The sequence below is a fragment of a genome, unplaced genomic scaffold, assembly GCF_019419815.1.
Source record: "Pyrus x bretschneideri cultivar Hongxiangsu unplaced genomic scaffold, Pyrus_bretschneideri_v1 Contig34, whole genome shotgun sequence".
Lineage (NCBI taxonomy): Eukaryota > Viridiplantae > Streptophyta > Magnoliopsida > Rosales > Rosaceae > Pyrus > Pyrus x bretschneideri.
The window spans coordinates 1037842-1050101 of NW_025999657.1; positions in this window are offsets into that span (position 1 = coordinate 1037842).

A 12260-nucleotide genomic window follows, 5' to 3' on the forward strand; every position below is an offset into this window, starting at 1 on the left:
TTTCTCTAACAGTAATTAGATGGGTTGATTAATTATATAGAAATATTGTGACAACCCGTTCCAAATTTTACGTTTTTATTTTATTTTAAAAGCGTGAATTTACGAAATTGCCCTAGAGACAAGGACTTTGACTTCTGTTGACCATCATCTAGAGAGACGTATGACTTATTCTTTTAATATATTCTCGTAATACTCGTGGATGTGAACGCATAGGCGAAAGCCGTTTGCGAGTCCGGATTATAACGGTATAGTTACGGACGTTCGAAATTGTTATTCAAGGTTTAGTGTTAATTAAATTAAATCTCCAATCAGAAATTGGTTATTTAAGGTGAAGCCCAATCAGAAAAAGGAAAAGAAAAAAAAAAAAAAATCCCAGCTTTCCCGTGGGTTTTTCCCACTCGCGACCACCCATTTTCCAAGGCCAATTCCGGCCAACTCCAGTGGATTTTTTCGATGCCACCACCACCATCTTGAAGCTCTCATTCCCCTCTACAAAACCCACCCAAGAACCACCTTGATTAACCATGGTATGAGGCGGTTTGAGGCCACGAAAGTTGACGAAAATCAATGGTGCTCTGGCCACCCTTTTCGATTTTCCGGCAAATCGGCAAAGCGATGGCCGATGCCACCACTTGGGCTTTGTAGCCCATCATCCCAGGAGCAAAACCCAACCAACCTTGACCCCGTTGGACCACCGTAGACGACGAATCGACGTCGGGAAGTTTTAGGCACCCGCCGGCTTTGTGGGCAAAATTGACCATCTTCCGTCCACTTTTGGACTTCGTGGCAGGTATGAAAGTTGCTCCACTTACTGAGATCTTCATTTATGTGAAGTTTGAAAATTTTTGGAAATAGTTGGATTTTGAAGCGAGTCGGGGCGGCCGACCGCCACCCGCGGCGGCGCGTGCGGCGGCGCGTGGCCAGTGAGCCGCCAATACTATTTTTAGGCTATGTCAAATGTCTTGAATTCAGTTTTTTCATTTGAATGACGTAGGTTGATAGTTGGAACCTAAATTCGTTACGATACGTTACTTGATAAAAATGTGAATCGATGATCCGACCGTTGGATCGTCACCAAAATTGGATACATTATAATACGTAATATTTAAAGATCATAGGAATTTACGGATCAGGAATCCGACTTACGGATCTTCCTGAATTGGATTTGTAAGTTAGTAAAATAAATGTTCACGGCCACTTGTTTTAGGCAATTGGCGGAGATCTGACCGTTGGATGGTAATGAAATTTTAATATGTTATTCTAGAAACATATTGTGGATCGTTGGGAGTTGCGGATTGGAAATCTGATATGCGGATCTTCCGGGTCAAGTTATACAGGGTTGTAAACCCTACCGTCGATCTTTGATCGACGGTTGACTTGTGGTCAATGGGTATCAAACTATTTTAGAATGTCGTTGAGGTTGTGTTTTATGTGAATTACGTATTCTACGGATAAGAGTTCTGAGATGTGATTTGATAATTGGCCACAGGGACCGATCATTCAGGACGTCTCGATGCGTGCGCTAGAGAAGTATAGCGTGGACTCCAGGTGAGTAGATCTTTTCCTTTTTATTGTGCATATTATTGAGAGTTCTATCGACACTTTTAAATTGATTAGGTATATTACCTTCATATAATTATTGTGAATGCTTGAAGTACCTATATGAACTACGAATGGCTTGATCCCTGTCTAGGGTACGTAGGCAGTCTAACGAGACGTTAGATGCAGCCATAAAATATTTGAGACAAAAGCCTTGCTTGGGAAATTGAGTAATGCGAAGGAAATTGGTAAAGACAAGTTTTAGTTTTGTGAATTAGTTAGTTAAATTAGAGTTAATTGGGTTGTCATGGATAATTATCCCTGAAAATAAGTAGTTTGGGAGTAGGGCGTTACTGATTGTACACTTCACACCATATTGTTTATAATTGAAAATGCTACGACATGGTTAAGTAGTAGATTGCATCATGATATATCCATATGTATATTACTTGCATATAATCATTGGGAATGCTTTCAAGTGCAAAGGTGAACTCAGGACACCCAGGTAAGTTCAGGTGAGTTTATGGTACTAGTTGAATCGATTGCGTTATAGCATGACTACAGTTATGAGTTAGGCAACTTCGATACTGTCGTACTGGTTGCCATGAGTTGCACATGTTATATTGAGATGCATTGAGAGCTCATAACCTGCACCCCCGGTGTTAGTGCTCCCGCCCATAGTCGGGCACAGTCCTTCACGTGATGTTCACCTCCCGCACCACACGCTCACCTTGGATCCAAGGTAGGTGCACAGTCCTGTCGTACAGACCACTTTAGGTGGTTCCGACTCGTAGGTGACCCGCGATTATTCGCCCAGTCTTCACGTGATCGTAGCACTTGAGCGTATTTATTTACACCCAGTCATGTCGTACAGACCACTTTAGGTGGTTCCGACTCGTGTGCAGGTATACTTATTGAGCTATTGGCTAGCCATGATTGATGAGATATGGATAAGTCGTACAGGTCACTATAGGTGACTCCGACTTATATGCTAGCCAGGATTAATGAGATATGGATAAGTCGTACAGGTCACTATAGGTGACTCCGACTTATATGCTAGCCAGGATTGATGAGATATGGATAAGTCGTACAGGTTACTATAGGTGACTCCGACTTATATGCTAGCCATGATTGATGAGATATGGATAAGTTGTATAAGTCATTTTAGATGACTCTGACTGATATATCACTTTGTATTGATTTAGTTTATTTGGCCTACTTATTAATGTATGGTGGAGTTGATGGCAAACTGTGGTTTTGGTCATTTCTGAGTATGGTTTGGATATATGTATATATGTTGTACTGTCTTATGGAAAACGATACGGGTTTTACATTTAGGGGCATTACTTTTAGAGAGGTAATAACTTTGGGAAGCTTGGTTTTATTGCTTAATCACACCTTCTGTTTGGTGCCCTCCAGGTTTTAGCTGCTGAGTTTGTATCGACAAGAATCTGTGGCGAATCTTAGTATTGATGGATATTTTTTAGGGTATGATTCTTACCCACACTACTGTACCTTACTTATGCTCTGACATCGCGTGTGAAATGGGTTCGCTCCCACTCGTAGCGCACTCTGGTAGTTAGACACTTTTAGATTCAAATTTATTCACTTTTTATGCACTATCACATTTTATGGCTTCGTCACCTTCCAGGTGTCGGCCAGCACAGCTCGATTCAGGGTCCAAGTGGACTTTCTGGGTCGGGGTGTGTCAAATATAATAATTAATATATTAGATTTAATTATTTTGAAATCATCTCCGCAGTTATCACACATTCTATGAAAAAAGAAATGTTAAGGAAGTTTATAACACTCTCCCTTGAGTGTGCAACACTCCCCCTTGAGTGTGTAACACTCCCCCTTGAGTGTGTAAATACTCAAGTAGATTCGGCATCATGTAGAGGTTGTTGAGGAAGTCGACTCGTCAGCACTAATTCTAGGAACACACTATTCTCAATAAGGTCGGAACTTGCATAAGGAAGTAAGTCTCACAAAAAAACCCTAAGGCTATGGTAAAAACTCGAGTAGGGACAAAATCCATAGTCTAAGGAAAAATGCGTGGGTAATGCAAAGTCAAATGAAATATCTATGGGACGTCATCAGGGATATGATCAACCCAAGGTGGGTGCCTCGTCAAAACCACGTTAGGTAGCAAAAATCCAGTAGGGAAAATGCTCCTAATCGTAGGGAAAAAGAGTACATCAAGATCAAGCAAGTATACTTCAGGATGCTCCCCTGAGTTTGACATAATTCCAAAGTGAACTAGCAATGTTACAACTTAGAAAGTTTACGTATACCAACTCCTTGAACAAGCTTCTAAAACTTCGCCTTCGGTAATGATTTGGTGAACAGGTCGACCAAATTGTCTTATGAACGGATTTACGTGACTTCAATCTTCTGATACTCTTATTGTTGATGTGAGAAAAAGAACTTCGGCGCAATGTGCTTGGTGTTGTCTTCTTTGATGTAACCCTTCTTAAGATGTTCGATGCATGCTACGATGTTTTCATAGATCATCGTCGGGACATCAACGACAAGGTAAAGATCACAGGAGCTTCAAATATGGCCCACAATTACTCTCAACCAAAAGCATTCCCGAGTTGCTTTGTGTAAGGCGAGAATTTTAGCATAGTTAGACGAAGTGGCAACTAAGGTCTGTTTAGTTGAATTCCAAGAGATTGCAGTGTCTGCAACAGTAAAGACATAACCCATTTGAGAACGCGCCTTGTGCTATCAGATAAGTATCCTACGACGGCATAACCAACAAGGCGAGAATCGACTCGAGATAATGGTATGCTTCATCACTCAAGGATCCGTAGGAATAAAACAAGCCTAGATCCGTAGTAACCTTAAGGTACCAAAAAATATCTTTAACACCAATCCAGTGCATGCATGTTGGTGCATTACTATATCTTGCCAAAAGATTAACAGCGAATGAGATGTTAGGTCTAGTGCATTGAGCTAAGTACAATAAAGCACTTGTCGCACTTAGATAGGGAATTTCAGGCCCCAAAATCTCTTCATCATCTTCTTTCAGATGGAAGGGATCTCATTTTGCATCTAGCGATCGAATGACCATAGAAGTACTCGAAGGCTTCGTTTTATCCTCGTAAAGCGGCGCAACACCTTCTGGGTGTAGTTCGATTAATGTACTAAGATTTCATCCAAACAGTGCTCTATATCGAGACCGAGACAGTATCAAGTCTTTCCTAGATCTTTCATCTTAAATTCCGACTTCAATTGTGCGGCAGTTCTCACGAGTTCTTCAGGAGTTCCAATGAGATTCATGTCATCGACATAAATTGCAACAATCACAAAACTAAAATGTGACTTTTAAATAAACACACAAGGGCATAGTTCGTTGTTCATATATCCCTGACTAGTCAAATACTCACTCAAAAGGTTATACCATATTCTTCCAGATTGTTTCAAACTGTAGAGTGAACGCCTCAGCCGAATTGAGAGCGTGTTCTAGGGTTTGGAAATATTTGATCTAGTTAATGTAAGTCATTCAGGAACTTTCACATAAATTTCCGTATCAAGATCCCTATAGAGATACGCAGTTACTACGTCCATCAACTGCATACTCAATTTTTGGGAAACTACCAAACTGATAAGTAGTGAAAAGTAATCACATCCACAACGGGTGAATAAGTTTCTTTATAGTCAATCCCGGGGTGTTGTGAGAAGCCCTGTGCAACAAGACAAGCTTTGTAACACATAATTTCGTTCTTCTCATTACACTTCCAAATGAAAACCCACTTGTAGTCAACAAGCTTCACATGTGGATGAGTAGGAGCTACAGGTCCAAACACCTTACGTTTTGCAAGTGAATCAAGTTCAACTTGGATTGCCTGTTTCCAGTTTAACCAATTGATTCTACGTCGACATACATTAACGGAACAAAGTTCATTGTCATTGCTCAACATGATCTGAGTAACTACTGCATATGCTAATGCATTGTCGACGATCATCTCATTTTTACACCAAACATCATCCAAGTTAGCATAATGGACCGAAATCTCATGATTCTCAAAAGGTAGATTCGTCTCTTTAAGGACTCTTCCATAATCTAGAATTTCCTTATGAGTTGGATAGAATGAGTAGGTGACAATCGGATTCACAATAGGCTCTTCAGGTGCCTGTGTTGTTGGTTTCCTCTTCCGGGGGTATGAATCCTTTGTACCAAGAGGTCTGCCATGCTTATGTGTAAGGGCAGATGATTGGCTAGCCACTAATGTATGTGGATCACCAAAGTTGGCATCACGGGCCTCCAGAAGGGAAGTCCATCATATATTTGGTAAATCCATCTTTGCAGGCACACTCGTAGCTAGAATATATGATCTTGTCACTCGCACTAGATCGGTGAAAGCATTTGGAATACTCTGAGCTACGCTCTGAAGATCTAATATGTGTTGTACTTTAGTCTGAGATTGAGCAATGTGGAGATCTAAATAAGGCAAAGTGGGAGTTGTCCAATAATTCACATCGTTCTTCAAGAATGTTGACGTTCTTATCTCCCTCTAACGACGGGAAGATTGTCTCAGAAGTGACAATCTGCGAAACAAGCAGTAAACAGATCACCTGTCAAAGGTTCTAAGTAACGAATGATTGAAGGAGAATCATATTCGACATAAATTCTCATCCTTCAATGAGGCCCCATTTGTGTACGTAAGGGCGACGAAATTGGTAGATAGACTGCATAACTAAAAACACGCAAATGCGATATGTCAAGTTCATATCCAGTAACCAACTAAAGGGTCCTATATGGTTGAGTCTCAACAAGCCTCAAGCGCTCCAACATGGCTGCATGCAATATTGCATGGCCCCAAGCAGTGATCGAGAGCTTGGTACGTATGACCAACAATTAAGCAATCATTTGTAAGTGCTTAATGAATGCCTCTGCTAAGTCGTTCTGGGTGTGAACATGGTGTACTGGATGTTCAACTTCAACCCCAACCGATATGCAATAATCATCAAAAGTTTTAGATATGAATTCTCCAGCATTATCCAATCAAATCGATTTGATTGGATAATCAGGATGGTGAGCCCTGAGCTTGATAACCTGAGCCAACAGTTTGGAGAATGCAACATTCCTTGTGGATAACAACCACATGTATGACTAACATATGGAAGCGTCAACCAAAACTATAAAATATCTAAATGGTCTGCAGAGAGTGAATCGGTCCACAAATGTCCCATGAATCCTTTGTAGAAAAATAAAAGGATTCGAACGAATCTTATCATAAGAAGGTTTAATAATAAGATTTCCCATATAGCAGGTTTGACATGCGATTCCTTGAATCCAACTTAAACTTCGGATTAGTGGATGCCCGTTTGGTTATTTGAGGTACAGCACATCACTATTCATCCAAGGTGTCCCAAATGATCATGCCAAAGTGTAATTTTGTGCGCGATCTCAGAGATAGGGCCGGCCACATAGTGGCTTTCTATAGGGCGTATGGTCGTAGCATACAGACCACTCGGGATATGTTCTATCTTCTTTAGAATACGCTTCTGGCCATATTCATAGGAAGTTATGCACATATATTCAACTTCATTTTCTACATAGGTTTCAGCGTGGTAATTATTATCTCTAATGTCCTTGAAACTCAACAACGTTCTTCCGGAATGCGGAGAATAAAGTGTCTTATCAATGGTCAAAATTGTACCATTAGACAACATTATACGTGCCTTACCGTATCCTTCGATTAGTATGGATGGGCCTAAGAGGGTTGTCAGAGGTGCATTCTTAGGTATGAAGTTAGTGAAATAGATGTGTTCATGTAAAACAATGTGAGTGGTTGCACTATCTGCCAAACAACTAACTTTCCCACCAGTCATACCTAGAATAAAAATTAATTTGAATCGGTCATATGCATAACAGTTCTAAAAACAAATATTCATTCAAAATAATTTAAGTATTCAAGGATGGTAATTAATTAAAAACTTAATATCCAAAAACAAATCACCAACAAATAATCCAAACATAAAGGAAAATTGTTCAAAAATTAAACCAAAAAACGAGGGGGGTTGGGCCACTAGGTGGAATTCAGCCCCATTGTCAAAATTTCAACAAGAAAATAGTGTATGTCTAAGATTTTAATCTTCCATAGGGGTGGTATCCTCCTGAAAGTAAGACCTCCATCTTGGTACTCTCCGGTTCATCCACTTGCACAAAGTTTGATTCAAACTTTTTACAACGACAATGATATTCAGCTACAACCTTCTGGGGTGCACGGCAAACATAGGACCAATAGTCTTTTGAACCACAATGGTAGCCCATGTCTGCATCCATGGTTTCAGGTTCTTTGCCCTTATTCTTGAAGTCTGGGGCCTTGGGAGCAAGGTTAGGGCACTTCTGGGCTCGGTTTCCTCCCTTAGATGGGCTTTGGCTTTGTTGACCTTAACAGGGTGGCTTCTGGCCGCCCCTACCACGCCTATGTTGGCATTTTGGGCGTTTATTTGTGCTATAATGTGTTTCAGGCACAGCTCTCGGCCCAATAGGTCAAGCTTGATGATTCTTCATCAACAACTAATTTTGCTTTTTATCAGTAAGTAAAATAGAGATCCAATCCGAAAACTTTATGAAGTTCTGAGCCCTATATTGTTGCTACAGGACAATATTAGTAGTAGAGAAGGTCAAATAGGTCTTCTCCAATAAAGTCTTTTCGGTCAAGGTCTAGTTACAGAACTTGAGAAGTGATCAGATTCGACAAACTTCATAATTATATTTACAGACTTAAAATCTTGAAAGCGCAAATGCTGCTAGTCATGTCTTGCGTCAGGAGTGCTCGTAGATCCTCATCAGCAAGGTACTCGGTTTGTAGTGCGTCATGAATGTCTTCGGATGAAGATCATAGCAATGGTTTTCTCAATTGAGCCAACCAGGTTGTCTATCTCATCTTCAATGGCGGGACGCAAATTCTTTGCAGTGAGCTAAAGCTTCACATCTTGGACCCACTTGAGGTAGTTTCTTCCATAGACCTCCAAATCAATAAAGTCAAGTTTGTTCAAATTCGACATGTTCCTATCATAAAATAAATGGACAAGATGTGGTTAGTGTAATGGAGAAAAAAAAATCAATCCATTCACATAGGAGTAAAACATTCAAGTTCTAATAGACATGTATTGGTTTAAATTTGCACGAAAAAACTTCGGGTTTTCATAGGTGATGTTTTTAAGGAAAACTTCATGTTTTCAAACAAGGCATGTTACTAGAAACTTCAGGTTTCGAAATAATTATGAACTTCAAATTCATATGTTTCTGCAGACAAACACAAATATATACAGAAATATGCAACAATAAAATATGCAAATAGAACTTCAAGTTTATAATTATAATTGAATTAATTATTTGGTCTTCAGGCCAAATATAAAGTGTGGGTGAAAAAAAAAATTATAAAACCCAAATTGTCTAAAAAAAAAATAAACAATTAAACTCGGGGTTCAAAACATAGACTTTGGGTGGGCTGGGAAAAATTAAGCCCTGAGGTCCAGGCCCAAATTTGGGCTGGAATGGGCTGATCAGGCCAAAGGGTTTCAGGTCCAAGGCAGCAAACGGGCTACCAAGGAAAGCCGGGCCCAAAATAGGTCCAGCGAAGGCGATAATCGTGTGCAGAGGGGAGCACGGAAACGAGGCTGGGATCCGGTGTGTTGCAGCGTAGGAAAATCACAACAGTCACATAGGCTGAGTTCCACTGCAGCAGGGACACGGAGACACCAAAGCCCAATTGGGCTAGTGTTGCAAGTGGGCCGAGAAAGGGGGGTTTGCAGTGGGCTATGGCATGCAAACTCACAAAAACCAAGTCTAGGTTTAGATTGGGCCAAGAGGGCTGGGTCTTTGGACCAGAAGAACGTCTCAGCCTTGTGCTGGACACGATAGTCGGGGAAGAACACCAGACATATCGCTTCTGGCAGTGGTCTGGGGTTATGGTTCACCATAGAACCTCTTCCCAGGTGACGGAGAGTGAAAAGCAGCCGTGGTGGCTGGGCATGGCTGCAGGCCATGCTTTTGTCAGAAAATCAGTTGTGACGCCGGCGATGGCGTCGGGTTCTAGGTTTAGAGACGAGGAGGGCTCCACGGTCTCTACTTGCTCGCAGGTTTACACAATCACACTTAAATAAGAAGTTTATAACATGCATCAATTTTTTGCACACTGTTTTATAATGTTGGCACGATAATTAACCCAAAAACATGAGTGTCTAAGAATATATGAAGAGTCCTACTTTTGAGAGAGTCCTTTTAGCATTTCTCTTATAAAAATGTAATTTTCAACTATAAATAGTGAAAAAGCCCGAGCTAAATAAGAATTGTTATAACTCGTTGTAATATCTTACACACATCAATACAATAAGTTATATTTTTACAGAATATCATTCGCTTCTCACCAGCTCCTAGATTTTCAAGTCCAAAAAAAAAAAAAAAACAAATTTATTTTTCCCTTTGCCGTCCAAACCCCTCAGCTCTCTAGGGTTTCTTCTTCCCCTCTTCTCATGGCTTCCTCGTTTCCCCTTCCTAGTTATAATACCACTTCCTTTGTCAAGTTAACCAAAACCAGCTATCTTTCCTGACTTTGACAGATTAAGCTCTTTCATTTTGGGCATGATTTTTGGATATTTGTGGATGCTTCTCACTCTCTTCGCTCTCCTTTTATCCCCGATCCTAAACACGAAGCCAAATAGAATTACAATTTCATTAATAACCAAAATTACAATTTCATAAAAAATAATTCCTTTTATTTCAATTATACAACTCTGCAATTATATCAAGTGTAGGCCTACACAAACAGAATTACAATTTCATAAAAAATAATTCCTTTTATTTCAACTGTACAGCTCTGCAATTATATCAAGTGTAGGCCTACACAAACAGAATTACAATTTCATTAGCACTTCAATGACTTACAAAAGATGGTAGCACTTATGTCAGTTGATACCCAAAATGCAATTTGACACCACTTGTCTGATCATGACCAAAGATTACTTAAAGTTCAAAGTACAGTTTGAAAAGCTAAAATAACTCTGAATACAAGTCATGAAATCAAAATGCAACGTATAATTTATATGGAAAATCTTGGAACTACAAATTAAGAATTTCAGGAAATTTGGGATAATCGTGGGGAATGAATTCACACAAGCATAAAATTACTTTGGCGTACCTGAAACCAAAAAAGTCAAGACAAGTGAGACCTTATCATTAAGTTTGTGTGGCACTCCCTAAGTGGTTAGACTGAACCCCACATAATCCTACCCATTTAACCAACAACAGTTGACCATGAAAAACGTGATGAAGGGCATAAATTAGGAGTTTGGTTTAGGGATGACTCTTAACATCATCAATGATCATGGCCTATGTATGGGCCATGATTACATGGATGGCTATCCCTTGGAGATCCTATTGGATCTTGCCTTATCCAGCCTTTTTTGGGTTTATCTCATTTGTGAGTCCAATTGGGCTCACAGGATCCTTTTTGGTCCTTGCATGGCCAACTAAGCCCACCTACTATGTTGAGTGAGTGTGGCCCAATGCATCGATTTATGTGAGTCCATCATCACGTGTGTCAAGTGTGATTTACAGGGAGATATCGCCTCGTTGAAATAGTTGTCAACCCATGCAAAGGTTAAGTGCTGGTGAAACTCTAGGGTTTATGTCATTTTGACTTGTTTTAGTACATGTGGAATCCCCGCTTGCATCAGGGAAATTTGCTTACCACAATGACAATTTGTTTAAAATTTTAGTTGAGATGACAATTAAAACATTGTATTAGTTATATGACATTTCAAAAACATTTCCTAAAATAAAAAATAGTTATAAAAGCCCTATGAAGGGTTCTTCATCTTTATTTAGTCATAGCTACACCACATTCATGTTGTGTTGTAGTTGTTCCCTATAGATAAGTAATAAGTTTCCCTTGGCCTCTAGGCTCCAATCTGGACTCTGGGCACACCACTTTAAAGACAAACTTTGAAGGTTTATGTAAATTCAGTTGAAGAGAAATTTTGGATTTTTAGTCAGAATAGTATTAAGATTGGCATAACTTCTCATTTTGGTCCCTAACAATTTCTCACATTGGTCCTTGACAATGAAAATCGATAGAAGTGGTCCATGAGTTTGTCGACCGTAAATCATTTTGGTTCCGTGAAAAATATATCAATATCCTCGTTAAGCAAATGAGTTTGACAAAAATAACTTTAAAAAGGTGGTCACGTGATCGTTCACGTGACAATTTAATGAGGATATTGACACATTTTTCACAAAGGACTAGGATTCTCTCCCTCCTCTTTCCATCCCCTTCTATCCCCTCCTCTCACATTCTCTATTTTGTCTTTCTCTTTCTATAAAAAATTAATATAAGTTGTTGACGTGGCTTAATCGTGACCGTTCAAATAGGATGGGAGGGAAGGGGAGGGGAAAAAAGAAGGGAGAGAATCCTACTTCTTTCCCAAAATGACCAAAATGATTTTTAGTGGACAAACTCAAGGATTACTTCTTCTGATTTTTATTGTCAAAGATCAAAATAAGAAGTTATATCAATCTTAAAAATCATTTTAGCTAAAAAGCCAAAAAACTCTTTTAAGGCTCTATCGTCTCTCTCTATTATAGAAACTTCTGGCTGCTGCTTCAAGAGAGGTGGGTATGTACTCTGTAGTGTAGTCGAGCCAGTCCAGTCGAAGTGGGGCTAAGAGCATCTCCAATAGAGACCTTAAATAGAGTCCCTACA